Here is a 16,906-nt window from a genome sequence, read left to right as displayed (position 1 = left end):
GCTTTGTAGTGGAGGCGACTTTCCTTTTGTTGCGAGCAGCTTCCGGAATGTCATTGTACTACACTAGAGATTGTTTTGTAAGTATGGATTTGTTCCTTGGAAGATATACATATAGAAAGCTTAGTAGAAGGGGTTTATCTGTAGCGAGAGGCGATGTTTGAGGAATGTAGTTGTTGTTATGGTTGCTTTTGAGGGATATGTAAATTGCATCATGATCTGTCCAATACGTTGGATAATTTTTTAATATGGTTTGGTAATTTGTAAAGTTTGTCCATATATGATTTAGTTGAGATTTGTAAATTGTTGTTAGTCCATTGTTAGAAATTTGAAATTTGTGTTTTGGCATTATGTTGATACGAGTATCTCAATCTTTTGATCGTTGAAGGAAGTCAATGTTGAAATCGCCTAGCACAAAAGTTTTCATTGATTGGATTGTGCGCTGCAAGACACTGCTCAGAGTTGCAAACAATGTTTGTGTGTTTGTGTTTCTTGGTGAATGATACAAGTTTACAATTTTGATTGCTTGATTAGTATCTGTTACAAGCAATGTTTCGAGAATTTTGTAGTTTGTATGCTTGTGTATTGATCGGGTTGATAGTTTGTAGTTTTTATTGTACAATGTGACTGTGCTATTTTGTGGAGGATACGAAATTGCATTGTATAATGTTAGCTTATTTGTTATGATGGAGCTGGTGTCTTTTGCATCCTGCACGCAAATGATGACACTATATTTGTAAAGCATGTGTGCCAGCTTTAAATCCTCGAAATACTTAGGTAGTGATCTAGTGTTTAGAGTACTTTAGAAATTGTATCCACATTATTGTTTGGTTCTTGTAGGTTGATATTGTTTGGAAATGCCTATCAGCACGATTGACAAGGCCGTCTGCTATGTTATAATTTCCTGAGCAAAGCTCAACGAGCATTTTTGGTTTAAGTTTAAGACTCTTTTGAAGGTCTCATGTGTTGTTAATGTTTTGCACAATTTCAAAAGGAAATGTTGGAGGGGAGTTTATTGTTGTTAGGGTGTATGTTGGGCCTTCAATTTTTTTGAACATTAATATATTATGTTCTTGTGTTTTTTGCTGTTGTAAAATAGATGTGGCATGTAGAAATCATATGTTTCTTTTGCAAGGCAAATGCTCTTTATGTACTCAATGTCTTGGATATCATGAGTGTTTTTTCTTATTTTATTCAAAATGTTTACAAAAGTGGGGTCTGTTTGGCACATGACTTGGGTTGGTTCATACTTTTTGAATTTTGCTCGCCATAAATTTACGTGCATTGGTGTAATGTTCTTGAAAATCCATTTGTCTTTCACAGGTGAAAGTTGGTATAAGTCACCAAAACATATGACATGTAGTCCTCCAAAGGGCAAATGATGTGTGTGCTTGATTTTCTACAGTCTTTTATTGATATGTGTCAACATTGTTGCGCCAACTAGTGAGATCTCGTAGATAACAATACGTTGAATTCGATAGAATTTTGTATCCAATTGTTCGTCGGATACTTGGATGAGTATGTTTTGATTGATAGGTATATGTAATCTAAAGTGTATCATAATTCCGTCTATGTTGTATATTGCTTTTCCTGTGAATGCCAATTTGAGCACTTTGATTTTAAGTGGATCACTTTTTTGGACTATATCGTAGAATCTTGTTAAGTGCTCGACCAATGTTTTCAATATTGTTGTTTTTCCGGTGCTGGCTCCTCCTGTTATGAAGGCACACATTTGTTGTTTGGTCTCATATGTTATTTTAAACATGATGTCATCAAATATGCAACGTTGTTCGGGATTGAAGTTACGAATGTTTTTGAAATGATCTCGTGTGTTGAGATGTTTTGTTTGTGTAGGAACTAATTGAATTTTTTGTGAGTTCTTTGTTTTTATATGTGGATTTGAGGTCATAGCTCTCTATGTTTTATGTGTTTGTGATATTGATGTCATCCATGGTTTCTTTGTATGTGTCTTTTTCATGTGCTTTCAATGGTATATTTTCTAATTCGTGCCATTCTTTTCTATCGCTATTGGTTTGTTGTAATTATATTTTTCACAGTTTTCAGTTATAGAATCTTGCATGGATAAATATGTTTCCTTCCAAGTTGTATGGTCTTTAATGAGTTCAATTTCTTCTTGCCAAAAAGGAACACATAGCAAAAGCATTTCTTTGTAATGACCCTTGTTGTCCTTTTGTTTGTTGTAATATATACTTCTCAAGATTCTTGGTTTCTTCCTTCGGGTGAAGTCCTGATTGTAATTATATTCTGTGAAATGTCGGTTAATGTTTTTTTTTTCCTAAGCTTGTTCGACGCTCTTTGTTTTTGTCTATGATGGATTCTTGTGCGATATATGTGGAGTCATCAGCAGATTTTGTAGTTGATGTCGACGTTTAAGAATGATAACACGATCATTTGTAGGAGCCGTATTTACAAATTGGAATTGTCTTGATGAATGAAAGAGAGGAACTGAGAGTATGAGATATACTGCTTGCTATACAGACATTTGATGTGTGTTTAGCAATGTGGAACCTAGTTATTTTATTTGAGAAGCTACATCAGTTTCGTTTTTTGTAAGCTTTCTTAGTAATTGTTGGTACGTTGGTGAATGTATTGTCCATTTTTGTTAGATAAGATGTGCAATATGTTGCAACTGTATATGGTTAATGTATAGATTGTGAATCTATGTTTGCTTCTCAAATGTTCACAAGTTTTTTTGCAAATGCATTTGTTTGTATGCCTGATATTAATCTTTTGACAAAAACTGTGGAGCGTTTCAAAGTACTAAAAATTGATCTCTTGTAAGTTTCTCTTGTCATGTTCATTCCTTGAAGGAAAGTAGTGAACTCTATGTCACAATCACTTAGGTCATATTTTTGTTGTGTTTGCTATGTCGTCGTCATTTTTGTCATCTAGTGGATTTAGAATAGTTGTTTGTGAAGAAGGTGGTTGTGGATACTTAAATCTCCATTGTTTTCTATTTTGTTTCTTACATGTATGTTTTTTCGTAGGCTTTCATAATAATTTGGTGAATTTTGTAACCACTGCAAATCTCTATAACCCACAATGATTTTATTATGCTTTCAATGTCTGTTGATCCTTTGAGTTCTCTAGCACCTTGTCGTGATGTGGCACGCATATAGTGGGAACGGGCATTAAACGATTTATCTTGTGACTTTTTGATGCATAAGTATACTTCATATAATACTCATATGCATAAATAATAGCTTTCTACCATACTTTAGTATTACCTTTGAAGTAATATAAATGTACATTACTATTAGAAAGTACTGCAAGAGAAGTATCAATGATTGTGCCTCTTTTTGTCTGGGGAAAAGCATTTGTATATTTCTTCTAATATCTCAGCTATACCCTACCATATATAAATTATTTTCTTCTTTTCACATTTATTTAATAATATAACCCTTCAATAATGCATACCTTCTTGGATACATACAAGAGGGAAGGGCCTACTACAAGACTTTATGAAAAGGAAGATCCAAAGCTTCTTGGACCATCCCAATTTGAAAATCCTGACCTAAGGGCATGGAGAAAAAGTCAAAACCAAGTCAAGCTCTTTTAGTAGGCCGATTTTGCCTTTTGAAGCATGTCAATCCGAGTTACAGGTCAAAAGTTACAGGGAAAAGAGTGAAAAAGCCTCTCACAACTACACTGCAAGAAGAAATGGTAAACAGGTGAATCAAGTGAAAAGAGGTAATCTTGGTCTTTTTCCATAAAATAAGATATTTGGAGGATAAAAGACACAAGCATGTGAATGTGACACCTCAAAGATGCCTTGAAGGACAAGACACACAAGTTGGGACCCCCTGCTGGAGCCACACAGAAGATGCCTAGGTGGGGCCCATATACATCATGCACCCACATGGAGCCTCAACAACCAAAAATGCTGAATTTCATGATATTTTGAGTCCTAATATAGCCCATTTTAAGAAATATCCAAAGAACATTTGATTTGGGCTAACTCTTTAGCCTAATCAAGTGATTATGTAAAACATGGCTCCCTCACCTATAAAAAGGGCAACCTTCTCTTCATTGGGAAAAAGTTATGAGTGAGTGAGAATAGCTCAATTCCATAGTGTCACACTCATCTTAGTGCCACACTTTCTCTTGAAGAAAGGTTGAAGTCTTGCCTCATCTTCTCTCTCCATTGAGGTGGTGGCGATTGCTCTCATGTAAGATATATGTTGCTAGTTTTTCTTTCATTTGCATATCTAGTCCAATACTTGTCTCTTACTCTATCTCTATCTCTTATTGTCTATCTTTAATACCACCACCACACTTAGATCTATCTCTAATTCTATCTTACTTACCCTTTGATCTCTCTTGTTGTGTCCTAATTGTTTCATTGGAAGGTATTCAAGGAGCAACCTTGTCAATGTAATGAGTACAACCTTCTTGTGGGAAACAATCATGAGCACAAAGTTAGTAACCATATCTTCATCTTCCACAAGCATCTCTCTCTCTTAAGGTTCTCATTCTCTTCCACAAACTCTAGAATCTCCTTACTATAGGTACTTCTCTCCCCGTAGTATCCTTATTGCCTAAGGGCAACAATAGGGCTTGGGAGAGAAACTCTCTTCTTCTTCTCCTTTCACTTCTTTCACACCTTTATCTTTGAACATACTAGGTACTATATCATTGATGAATAACCATAAGCCACATAGAGGTAATTTCTTTCAATTCCATTCAGTGCAATCTATTAGGGTCAACATTTGGATTAGTCGAAAGATTCACTTTCAACAACGCATAGTGTTTCTATTTGGTCCTAAAAGGCTCAACGAAATACTTCTCTCACCAAATCCCATCATACTACCTATTATTGACTATGACTTCTCTTTTGATGTGAATGTGGTTATTTTATTATGAATCAAGAGGATTTATACTCACAACTAATCCCAATCGCTAGCCAAAACATATACATTATTGTAAGCACAAAGCTACAGTTCCAAAGAGCAATCCGCAGCTTATTTGGACAACAAAGATTAAATATCATTAACTCATCCATTAACCCTTTTATCCTACCCATGATACGAAAAGTGAGCGGCTTCTTTGGCTACATTTCTTCTTTAGCTCTAGAAGCTATGTTATCTACATCTTAGCTCTTTCTTATAACCCTTGAGCTTCCTCACAAACTCTCACAGCAAGAGGCCCAGTGCCTTCCTAGCAAGACCGACTACTTTTTGACAACGTATAGTTTGATTATGTAGTACAGCTTTACGAAGGCGCACCCATGTTGATGTCCAAATTTGATGCATTATTATTTTAATCTTCTTTTTCTATGCTTTTACAAACAAAAAAAGTAGTCACATGATTCAGTGTTGTCTTTACTGATACAAATTTATGGCTATCAATTAATTCTACACGTAATAATGTCAATAAAATAGAACTACAAAGGCTACCTTTACTAGGATAGGAAATAACTTCAACCTCAAAGTTAAGTTATTATCCAGACAAAGATACAATAAAAAAAAACACCAATATAACACATTAAATAGACTATTCATCATTGGATGTGGAGGATTCATTAAGTCCCCCATCTCAAAGTGTTGTAAACTCAAGCAATCCAGCACCTATTTTATCTTTCTTCATCAATGGTTATCGGCCAACAAGCAACACTAGCATTATCTATGATTATACTATTGCTTACTGAATAGATACCCATTCCAAATATTCCTTCTTAGAAACAACTTCTATGACAGTCAGCATAAATGCATAATTAGTTCCATGGATCTTGTTGTGCTAACCATACACTACAAGACGTGCTTAAGGCTTGTGACGGCCTTAGCGACAAAAATAGACAGGGATATTTTTATCCTCGGTGTCGCTAAAGCCATCGCTATGAGCGTCGCAAAAATACCGTTGTTATGGGTGTTGCTATAGGCGTCTGTATAAGTGTCTCTATATAGCGACACCTATAGAGACGCCTATAGCAATGCCCATAGCTATTGTGTAGGTTCCCAATATAGCGATGCTACAAATCCCAAAATAGCGATGCTTATAAACGATGCCCGAGGATATAAAAAATTGGTGACAGGACATACAATAACGTGCCACCCAAGCAACCATATTGAACATAATACATCCAAAAGTGAACCAAAAAAATTTGACAAAAGCATAGCGTAATGAACAAATCATGGGCAAAAAAACTTGGACACATCGATTGATTGTTAAGTTGGTTCAAAATGTACGAGTTAGAATACAATTGCCATTATAAAAAAAAATGTAGAGCTAAATTACATTGTTGTGAATCATTTACAAAATTGACGAATACACGTCATCTCCTAATACATGCTATATAGAAGTAAGACCAGTGCTAGCTAAGGGTAGTTGACATTGGCTAATCTGACTTTAAAGCAATAAGAATTTCTATAAGTATAAATATACAAATATAAAATAATCTAGGGGCTTATTCTTAAAATATAATAAATTTTAGAGCGTAAAGTTAAGTAACTACCAAGCTGAGTTGAGAGCTTAGAATATCCATAAGGGCGTTTAAGCCCTTTCTGCTTGCATACTTTCCCTCATACGATGTGAGGCCACATCTAGTCATCGATCATTGTTCAGGACATACAAAGAAAATGTTATGTTAAAAATTAAGATTACAAATACCCAAAACTACTAAATCTAGAGAGCAATGCAATAACACTTACAAAGTCGACCTCAAATGATGTCCATCCACCGCTCCCCAAGTGGTTCGAGTTCCCTGTCTCTACTCGCGCTATGGCCGCCTCCCTTTGTTGCTTCCACTTGTTGAGATTCTTGCACACTTTTCGCTTTGAAATCTTCCAATCTTCTTTAGTTAGCGGAGATGTCTTGCTCCACCCATGCTTTATTGCTTTCTACACTTTAGAGTGCTTGTGCTTGTAGTAGTCGCGCATCCGGAGTGTCATTAAGTCTTCATTGAAGCACTTTTTCCGATTTGCCACGAGAAACTGGTCATGCAGCATACTGATGGCTCTGTCTTTTAATTCATTGGGCACTTCACTCCAGGAATTTAATACAAAGTGCTGAAAAACCTAAGAGCATAGGCCACACGTATGCGTAAAATCACCTTCTTACCATCCTCATCCAAGATCATGTTTTCGCTTCTGTCGATCAAGTATGGCAAGCCCTCTTGCTTGTTGTGGGTTGAACCTAGGTATCATTGTAGGCATCTTGAGAGGGGTCTTGATAGGGGTCACAACTGTAGATGTCTCCATGGGCGTCTGGACTCTAAAGTGAGGAGTGTTGAGTGGGATGAGTCCGGAGGAGTAGCGAGTGGTGTGTAGCCAAGAGTGGTTGATGGTCACACCAAAGCTGAAGTAGAGGGCGACGTCGTGGTCGGTGTGGGGGTGGGTAAAGAAGGAGGGGTTAAGGAGCCTCGACGACTACGAGGTAGTGTGGAAGCGTCAGTGGAGCCTCCTCCACAACAACCTCCACCTCCACCACTAGAGCGTCGGTGCCTAAAGGAGTATGTAGTCCGTCTAGTCGACACTGAGATCTCGGAGCGTGCTGGTCGCTCCGAAGCAAACGAAGACTCCAAAGGGCGATAAAGCTCTATAGAGGTAGAAACAATTAACCCCTATATTATGGAAACTATACCAATAACTACAGCTAAGTGGAAGTCATCATCTCGAATTGATTTCCGTTCTTTTATATTCCCAAATTGTTTATTGTTGATTTTTCATGCATTTTTTGCATTTTTAATTTTTCTTTTTTTACAAGTGACGGCGAACTTGGTTGATTCATTTACTTACTTCATAGGCATTCCACTCTCACTGCTAAGTCAAGAAGGCATTAATAACACTTTACACTCCCACCCCGCACAAAACTTGGATACGGCTTGTGGCTCTGACACTAGAGACAGAGTTGGCACACCCACCTACCAAGCTTGTATGGCAACAAATACATAACATAACATGAAATTCTGTTTTATCCCCAAGCTCATCACAAGTGTAAAGTATCTAATATACCGTCCATATCTAGAGTTAAAAGGTCTATAATTCCAAACCATTGAGACATACACCACTTCAAAGGGGTCATTAGATCACCATTAAGAGCATAAATTTCTTGGCTAGAACTAGATTAGCTACAACCTACAATGACTCTATTAAATAATCACCTTGACTACCACTCTCAGCCACTAATCAACTTGGTCACAATCGATGATTAATAAGTCTAGATAAAGGAAATTAGTTAATAAAAATATATAAACCCCCTGATCTAGCAAGTTTAGTAGAACAATGCATCATTAACTTATCACTAACAAAATCTTGCAGCCAGCATGAAAATTTTAAAAAAATTTAAACATTTAGAGTAATAATTGGAAGTAAACACCTGTTCAATATTCTTGAAGCACTCCACTTTATAACTGCATCCCCACATATAGCTTGAACACGTCAGCTTTTCACTTCACAACAGCTACCTCCCTCATTCAAAATTTCTTGCTACAAAAAAGGGTTAGACTACACTCCCCTGGAGGAATGTAGGGATCTTATTCCTAATTTTTCTAGTTTTGTTTTGGTTTCTTTGGTTGTTTTGTATTTTTTTGGTGTCTTTTGAATAAAATAGAGACTCAAATATAAAAAAGATATTTCTTTTTGGATTTTTTTGGGTTTTTATTTTGTTTCGATTTTGTAAATTTTTTAAATGCGTGTATGTAAAGCTAGGAAAATCAAAATCCCATCCCCTTGTCTGCATCATCATCTGGATCTCGTGCAAACATGTGTCATCATAGGGCAGGTGCATTGGCTACACCATAAGATGCTACACGCTGGACTATAGGCTTCTAGACATGGTCCAGTTGCCCACACTTAGTAAAAGCTTTAGAATCCTACTCGTATGCCATGTAATAGTTAAAGGCATCTATACAAGGTCCAAAAGCTATAGCTTCCGACATGCATGTCAAATCCTTTTCACTTTCTTCTATTGTGGTATGGATTCCAAGTATATATATATGCTACAAACACCTACTTTCCACCAAAAAGCTGTAGTGTCCTACATGTACAATGGCCTATGCACTACACACATTATCTCCTATATTGCACATGTATTTGTCTGGATAATTTCTTCTTTTCACATGATTTAGCAATATGGCATGCTATACCACAATACTTACACTTGGGTTGATATTTGGGCTTGCAAATTTTCAACTCACTCCTTCCCTTAGCTCTTTTTTAGCTTCCAAGGAACATGAAGCATGCATAGTCACTACATTGGGCTCTTCAATTTTATCGACACAATGACTATTACTATCCATTTCTCTTAATGAAATTATGCTCTCATTTCCCTTATGTCCACTTGTGTTTTGACCACCTAATGCAACTTGTCTACACTAAGTCTTACCATACATCGAGTGATATTTTTCGAGCGAACCAAAATTCAAGCAAATATTTATACCGCATGGGCCCATCTTGTCCTATGTGGTGCGGTTTGAGCCCCATTCTCAACATCAAGGATGAACCTAGGAACCATGTCTATAGTTTTTTGCTTTATTCTCTCTCTCTCTCTCTCTCTCTCTCTCTCTCTCTCTCTTAGCATATGCAGAACCACCTTCAAAGCCTAATAGGAAATTTATGAGTCCCAATTCTTGTCTTCACCTCCTTATTCAAGAGACGTGACTCATGAGGCTTTGACTCCAAGAGTTGTAGGGCACAAACATTTTGCATACTCGTTGTCTCTCCTCTCGCATCCCCTTGCTCTTTCTCTCTTGCTACAAATGTGCTCTCTTCTCTCTTTGATCATAGCACACAAGACTCTCTCTCTCTCTCTCTCTCTCTCTCTCTCTCTCTCTCTCGCTCTCTCTCTCTCTCTCTCTCTCTCTCTCTCTCTCTCATACTGCACATGTGCTAAGGTGGAAGCTACTAGAGGAGCAAGGCAAGGCTCGAGGTGCAGTGTTGAACAGGCTAGGCAAGGTATACTTGTGGGTGAGGCTTATTAGTCAGGCAAAAAAAATGAGGTGGAGATATGTATTAGGCACAAGTCACACTAATTCCGGGAAGTGAAGGCCATGTGGAGGTGCTAGTCCGTCATTTGTATATGAAAAGAAAAAAATTGGCCTCCATCCGTTGTCAAAGGGACAGCCTCGGACCTTCGGCCAAGTTCTTCAAGCAGAGAGACCAACTGCAAAAAGTGTACATGGGAGTTTATTTCCGAGGCGCCCTAGTGTGATAAGGGACTTAGAAGCCATCTAAGGTACGAAAGTGAATGGACCTTTTTGTTTGGAATTCTTCGATGTGTACAAAACTAAAAAAAAAAAGCGAGACTCTCTTTCAATGTTAGAAAAAAATTGGGATCTAGTGTTTTAACAGGCTGAAATTGTAAAATCTTGGCTAGATTTTGAGCTTGCCTCTAAGAAAACCGAGAAATTTACACAAGTTTTAGTGTAATTGGCAAAAGCTTCAAATTTTGACCTAAAAATTGTGAGAAATCCAAGTTTGCCCTTATTTTCACCGGTTAGGGATAATGTATTTTTCTAGCCTTGCTCTCTCTCTCTCTCTCTCTCTGTCTCTCTCTCTATACTAACTGTAAAAGTGAATACACTTTTCTTGTTTAAAGCTCTTCAATGTGCGAGAAATACTTTTTTTACTCTACTAACTGTAAAAGTGAATACATTTTTCTTGTTTAAAGCTCTTCAATGTGTGAGAAATACTTTTTTTACTACAAAAGAAGAGAGAGAGAGAGAGAGAGAGAGAGAGAGAGAGAGAGAGAGAGAGAGAGAGAGTAAAAAGAAGACTATATTCACTAAATCTCCATCCTATCGATCTCTCTCAATCTATTAGGTAGAAGGTCGTTTGTTGTTTGTCACTTAAAGCTCAAGCCCGTGACTTGTAAGCAACGAAGCATGTACTGAGCTGTGCTAGTCACCGCAAGTGCTTTCTTGCTTCTTGAGCTCCACACAAATAATTAAGAAAAAAACAAATTTTACTTTTCTGCTACCTTGCACACATTGCTCCATGTGCATGCACCACCTCTGACATGTGTCCCACCACTTGTATCTCCCTCCACCCTCATTGTTGTGCACCCCGGCTCAATGTGGCCGCCACATTCTCTTTTCATTTGAATTACCTTCCAAGTAAAATAAATGGGGCTTTGTCTTTTCATTTGAATTAACTTCTAGGTAAAACTAAAGTAAAATTAAAGGGGAATCACTCTTGATTCCCTTGAAAAATACATTTGTGCATAGTAAGTACTTAGTGGCTCCACAATATGTATTAGACAAAAAAATTTCTAGATTTCAGAAATTAACTTGTTGCCCCTTCTCCCCTCCTCCCGAATATTGACTTGTTGTCCCCTCTCCCTCCCCTTAAGTCGCTTCCCCTTCTGTTGAGTGACGTGCCATATTGCCTTCTACCCCAGCTCATCGAGTGAGTGTTATGCAGGAGATTGTGCCAAGAAAGAGATAGGGGACGATAGTGCAGAACATGGCAAAGGGCTACACAAAGAAGAGGGTTGCCTTGCTCGTTTGCACGAACCTAAGAGACAAGGGCTCCCTGCATGCATTGCCACGCCCATATCCATCTAGTGCAGTCTCCCTCTCTTCCCCTCCAGTTCCTACAGCTTGCTGTAAGGCTCCCAACTTCTGTCATGCCTTTTGTCCCACCACCCTCCTTTCTCGATCCAGAACGGATGTGCCTCTGAAAGCACTATCTCCCAGCTTTATCTTTCCCATTTCTTAAGCAAAAACGTTCTTACAATCGTCGTGAGCTCCTTCCCACGTGTTTGATGGCCCATTCCACAAATTCCATCCTTAACGCATAGATCAAGAGATGCAGACCGCAAGCAGACATGTGCCCTTTGCCCCCGCCAAAAAAGATTGAGTAAAAAAAAGAAGCCCCCCTAAAGGATCTACGACTGTGTAGATCCTTAAGGGAGGCTTTTTTTTAAAACCCTAACTTTTCTGTAATGGATACAAAGTGTTTAGAGAGTTAAAGAAACAAGTGATAAAATCACAAGGCTTGCCCTTGGGAGGGATATGCTATGTGCACTTTGGAGAAGACATGCATTATGAACAGTAAAAGGGAGAGAATTGCCTTCAAGCATCACTTTGTAGGAGACATGCATCCTCCACAATCAAAGGGGAGAAAATCACCTTCAAGCATGTCTTTGTTTGTGCATAGTCAATGATAAAAGTGTGATTGCAATAATCATCAGCGAGTAGTCTCCATTCAATCGGCAACATCTGCGCAATCAAGATGGAAGGATCAAAGTCATGGAAAGTCTAATGAATGTAGAGGTAAGTATGAAGCTACCCATCAGTCTAATATTGCTATGTACATGAAAAATGTCACTGAATGCATGCACCATGTAGACACATGCTCTTATGTTGTTAAGAGCTCTTCGCATAAGCAGTGCATGGAGAGGCTCTAGGGGGGGGAGAGAGAGAGAGAGAGAGAGAGTAAAAGCCACATGCAAGCTCTTCTTGTCAACCCCCTATGTGTTCTTCCTGCTTCTTGTCAGCTAATGGCCATGGTTTATATACTGTTGACCATGATTTACATAATATTTCACATCAAAACCACGGCCTTATTGTTGCAATAGAGGAAGTAGCTTGCCATGGCTGGGCCTGGGGTGCTAGATAAAGAGCCTGTTACCAAAAATGGATAGAAAAGGCATACGCAAACTGCAGACCCCTAAAGGCTACGATGTTGCTTTGCATTCCACAATCTTTCCTAATGCCAACATATAAAGGTGAAGACTTGCCATTGTCCGAACTCCCTTCAATCAGCATATAGCAAAGGCGAAGGGATTCTCTTGACTCAACATCTCTCTCTTTCTCTCTCTCTCTCTCTCTCTCTCTCTCTCTCACACACACACACACACACACACACACACACACACACACTCTCTCTCTCTCTCTCTCTCTCTCTCTCACACACACACACACACAATGACCTAATGGCGATAGACTTGAGGTGGTTTTGAAGCTGTAAGCATCAATAGGTAGGTCTATTGGACTTGCAAAAGCATCATCTATCGGAGGATGAACGTTATTTCTCTTTAAGTGTGGACGGAAAAGGCTTTCATTTGAAGGCAGTGATGGTGACTAATTTAACATCGTGCAAAGAAAGAGAGAGAATCTATAGCAGATGGCGCAAGCTTTGAGCCGAGAGAAAATAAAGTAAGCTTACAGGTGAAGTCTTCTCAATTGCAAGAGGTTAGTTACTTGCATTCTCGACCAGTGGTAGGAAGATATTGACGGGGAAGATCCCGATGTGCAAGTGTGTGCTCAGGCTGTCGGAGCGAGGGTGGGGTCGCTACGCTGGGAACGCTGACTAGACCTCGGACTGCAATCTACAATATGGTTGTTGGTTTCCGGTGCAACGTCATGAATATGGCTACTAGCGTGATGCACTGTGGATGCTAGCTATTGGCAGCTATCAAGGGACTCAAATCTCACTCCTGTCTAGCTGGTGACGATGGGATCGATTTGGGCATGCTGGAAGAGCACTTTGACGCATTCTTCTTTGTCTAGAAAGAGAGTGAGGCAATGTTCTATCAGGTCCTGCATCTGCAATTCAACATAATTAGCAAAGCAATAATGTGAACTTGCATAGCAGGTGAGGGCCGAGGGCCGAGGCATATTGTTGTAGCACAGTGACGACGACAATATTAATAGACATAGTGCTAAAAAAACCAGTCCAGTCACAAGATGGTCAATGTCGACAGTATTGTCAGGATACGAATGTATTGAGTGATGTAGTACAGACACAATACAATACAAAGTCCAGCTACTATAGAGATAGTAAATTATCCATTAGTGCTCGATTAATGGAGCCAAACTTGTACAATAGGTTGTCATGCGCACATACACTCTGTCACTCTTGACTCTTGAGCGCATTTGGGGACTCGTCACTCGGGAGCAAGGTTTGAGCTCCATCCTTGCAAGCTACAGATTAACAAGGTCGAGTGTAGACATACCTAGCACGAGACGCATGGGCATGCGAGCCAACACGAGGATCACTGTAAGAAAGACAACAAAAACATCAGAGCAAGGCGGGAGTCTTTTGATGTTGGGTATATGCTACGCACACGAGAGAAATCACTGACTGATGCAAGGATGAGAGAGAGAGAGAGAGAGAGAGAGAGAGAGAGAGAGAGAGAGAGAGAGAGAGAGAGAGTTGTTATGTGTCAGCGCCAGGATTGAAGGCATGGCCCTTCGCGGAGCCTTGCCCCCCACTCAGGGTCAAACACCTGCATCTCATCGACTCTCACGGACAGAAGAAGTACACCTCAAGCCTAGCTGTAAAAAGGCAAGAACCATTGCTAATGCAATGGTGGCTTTGTCTTCCCTTAGTGAGGAGCGCTACCTCCTTCCCTTGACTCTGATTCGTGCTGCAAGAAAGTATGTATGATTGCAGTCCTTGAGATTCTATGCTAGTTACTTGTAGGCCAATCCGCCCCTCCTGCTGCATGTTGTCAAGATTCATCATGGCATTCCCTCCTCCACACACACAAAGAAAAAGCTAAGGATCCCGATGTGGACGAAGAGGACGTGTATCAATGCTCTTCATTGCTATCACTTTCTTTGGCAGACAGCAGAAAAACTAAACTCTCTCTCCCCACATTACCTGCTCTGTGCAACACACCCTGTCCGTTCTCTGGAATCTCTTCCTCCGCCTTCGCTTTTTACTCATCACCACCACCATCAGCTTCAAAGGCCCTGACAAGGGTTGCATTGACATGCAAACTTGCGAGAGAGAGAGAGAGACACAACATAGCACACCATTCAGATGCAAGACACTGCATCCGATGCTACTGCTACGAGCTTTGAGGAAAAATCTCTCTTGCTCTCTCCAAGACTGACAGACGAGGAAAAAACCTCCCACCTTCACGTTCTCCAATGCATCTGCTATAAAGACACTGCTGCAGTCCTCGCCGCTTGCGCAACACCCCCTTCATGCCTATGACCTCCATGGCTGAGGCTCCACCCAAAGCCCTACCTTGCCAGCTTTCCTCTGCATGTTGCAAACCAACGCGAGAGAGTGAACCAGGTGCAGGCAGCTTTGCCCCCCAAGCTCCCACAACAACAAAAATATATTTTTTGGTCACGTGGTAATGCACCGCATGCCTTTTTGGTGCACCTTCTAGCACCTTGTTTTCTCTACAAGCCCCAATAAAGCAGGGTGTTTCATCATTTTCTTGACAAGCTCCTGCAACAATGAGTGCCCTCTACTTTATTTACCAATCAAATATTTATGTTTCAACAAAAAAAAAAAATTATCTTTATCCAACCAAAAAGGGAACCCATTTCTCCCCTTTGACAAATGGCATGCCAAAAAGCTCAAAACTAAACCCACTTATTTTTCATAAAGGTAGCCCAAAATTCTTAATATTTCAAAATTCAAAACATGTCCATCATTAGAGTTACACACTCTTCATTTAAATGAATGCTCACTATCTTATTTCAAACAATTAACATTTTTGACCTACCAAAAAATGTTTAAAAATACAACTCAATCTTTTTTGGCCTTCTGTCCAAAGGGCAAAGGCTATAGAGATCACTTCTCTTTTTGCTGACTAAAATAGGAATAAAATTGAGTTGTATTTTCAAACATGTTTTTAATAGACTTAAAATGTTGATTGGTTGAAATAAGATAGTGGGCACTCATTGAAATGAAGAGTGTGTAAATCTAATGATGGACATGTTTTGAGTTTTGAAAAATGAAATGAACTTTCATATATCAAAGAAAAGATTTTGTGTTGCCCAATGCCTTAGAAAGCATAAAACGTTGACAGCTTTATATGTTAAATGATAAAGTTTAGAGGCTCCACAAATCCCAAGAGTCACTTTTTCATTTTGAAATTTGAGAAGTTCTTTTACCAATCTTTTCATTTTGAGAATTTTCATTCACGGTTGAAACTTGAGGTTATAACTAAAGTTGTCATTTTTGTTGGTTAAAACTTTATGGTATAAAGTGCAAGATGCTTCCTTTTAGAGACATATTGGGTCTGTTCTCCAAAAAGTTCATTAATTTGCCATGCAGATTTCAACGAATCTATTGGAATCTACCAATCCCGAAGGAAAAGTGGTCACAGCCTCGTTCACGCGCATCCTTTCCCATTGTTGCCCTATCCTGTGTCACCTCCAGCTTCCATGGCTCTGCTTGCCGAGCCTAGCTGCAAAACAGGCAGACTGCCTACGGTCACAAGTGTCGCAATTTTCTTGCACATGCCGTGTTGCCTTCGTTTGCAGCCCTCATCGTCTCTCTCTCTCTCTCTCTCTCTCTCTCTCTCTCTCTCTCTCGTTCAAACCGACCACATCTTCTAAGCATGATAATCGCTTGCTGGATCCCCTCTGTCGTGCTCATCATGGCACAGACACACACACACTCCTGATTGTGTGCAGAGGAATAAAAAAGGATAGATATTTCAGCTCATATCGCGTGCTCTCTCTCTCTCTCTCTCTCTCTCTCTCTACATCAGTTCGCACAATGGTAGCCCTCAGTGGCAACACTCTCGCATGCCTCTTCCCAGCATCTGTGCGTAACTGCATCGAGGGCCTTCTATCCCAAGCCTACAAAAAAACTCATCTCGATCTTCTCTCTCTTGTCGCGCTCAGAGCTTGGGCCTGCTACATGTCTCCATTCGGGCTATGGCAGCCCTCAGTGGCAACACTCTCGCATGCCTCTTCCCAGCATCTGTAAGTAACTGCATCGAGCGCCTTCTATCCCAAGCCTAAAAAAAGCTCATCTCGATCTTCTCTCTCTTGTCGCGCTCAGAGCTTGGGCCTGCTACATGCTGCGCCAATTGTTGCCCTTTATTGGATGCCAGTTGTTCTTGCTTTCGTTTCCTTTATGATTTCCCAATCTAAATCGAAAAGGCATCTCCTCAGATTCTCGCTAATTAGAGCTGCTTGCAAAATTAGAGGAACATATTGGAAGGAATTTATCCTTTAGAGCTTTAATCTTTA

The sequence above is a fragment of the Adiantum capillus-veneris genome, chromosome 9 (genome assembly GCF_014529385.1).
Source record: "Adiantum capillus-veneris isolate H3 chromosome 9, ASM1452938v2, whole genome shotgun sequence".
Lineage (NCBI taxonomy): Eukaryota > Viridiplantae > Streptophyta > Polypodiopsida > Polypodiales > Pteridaceae > Adiantum > Adiantum capillus-veneris.
The sequence above is the reverse complement of the archived record's forward strand: the minus strand, read 5'-3'. Positions refer to the sequence as shown.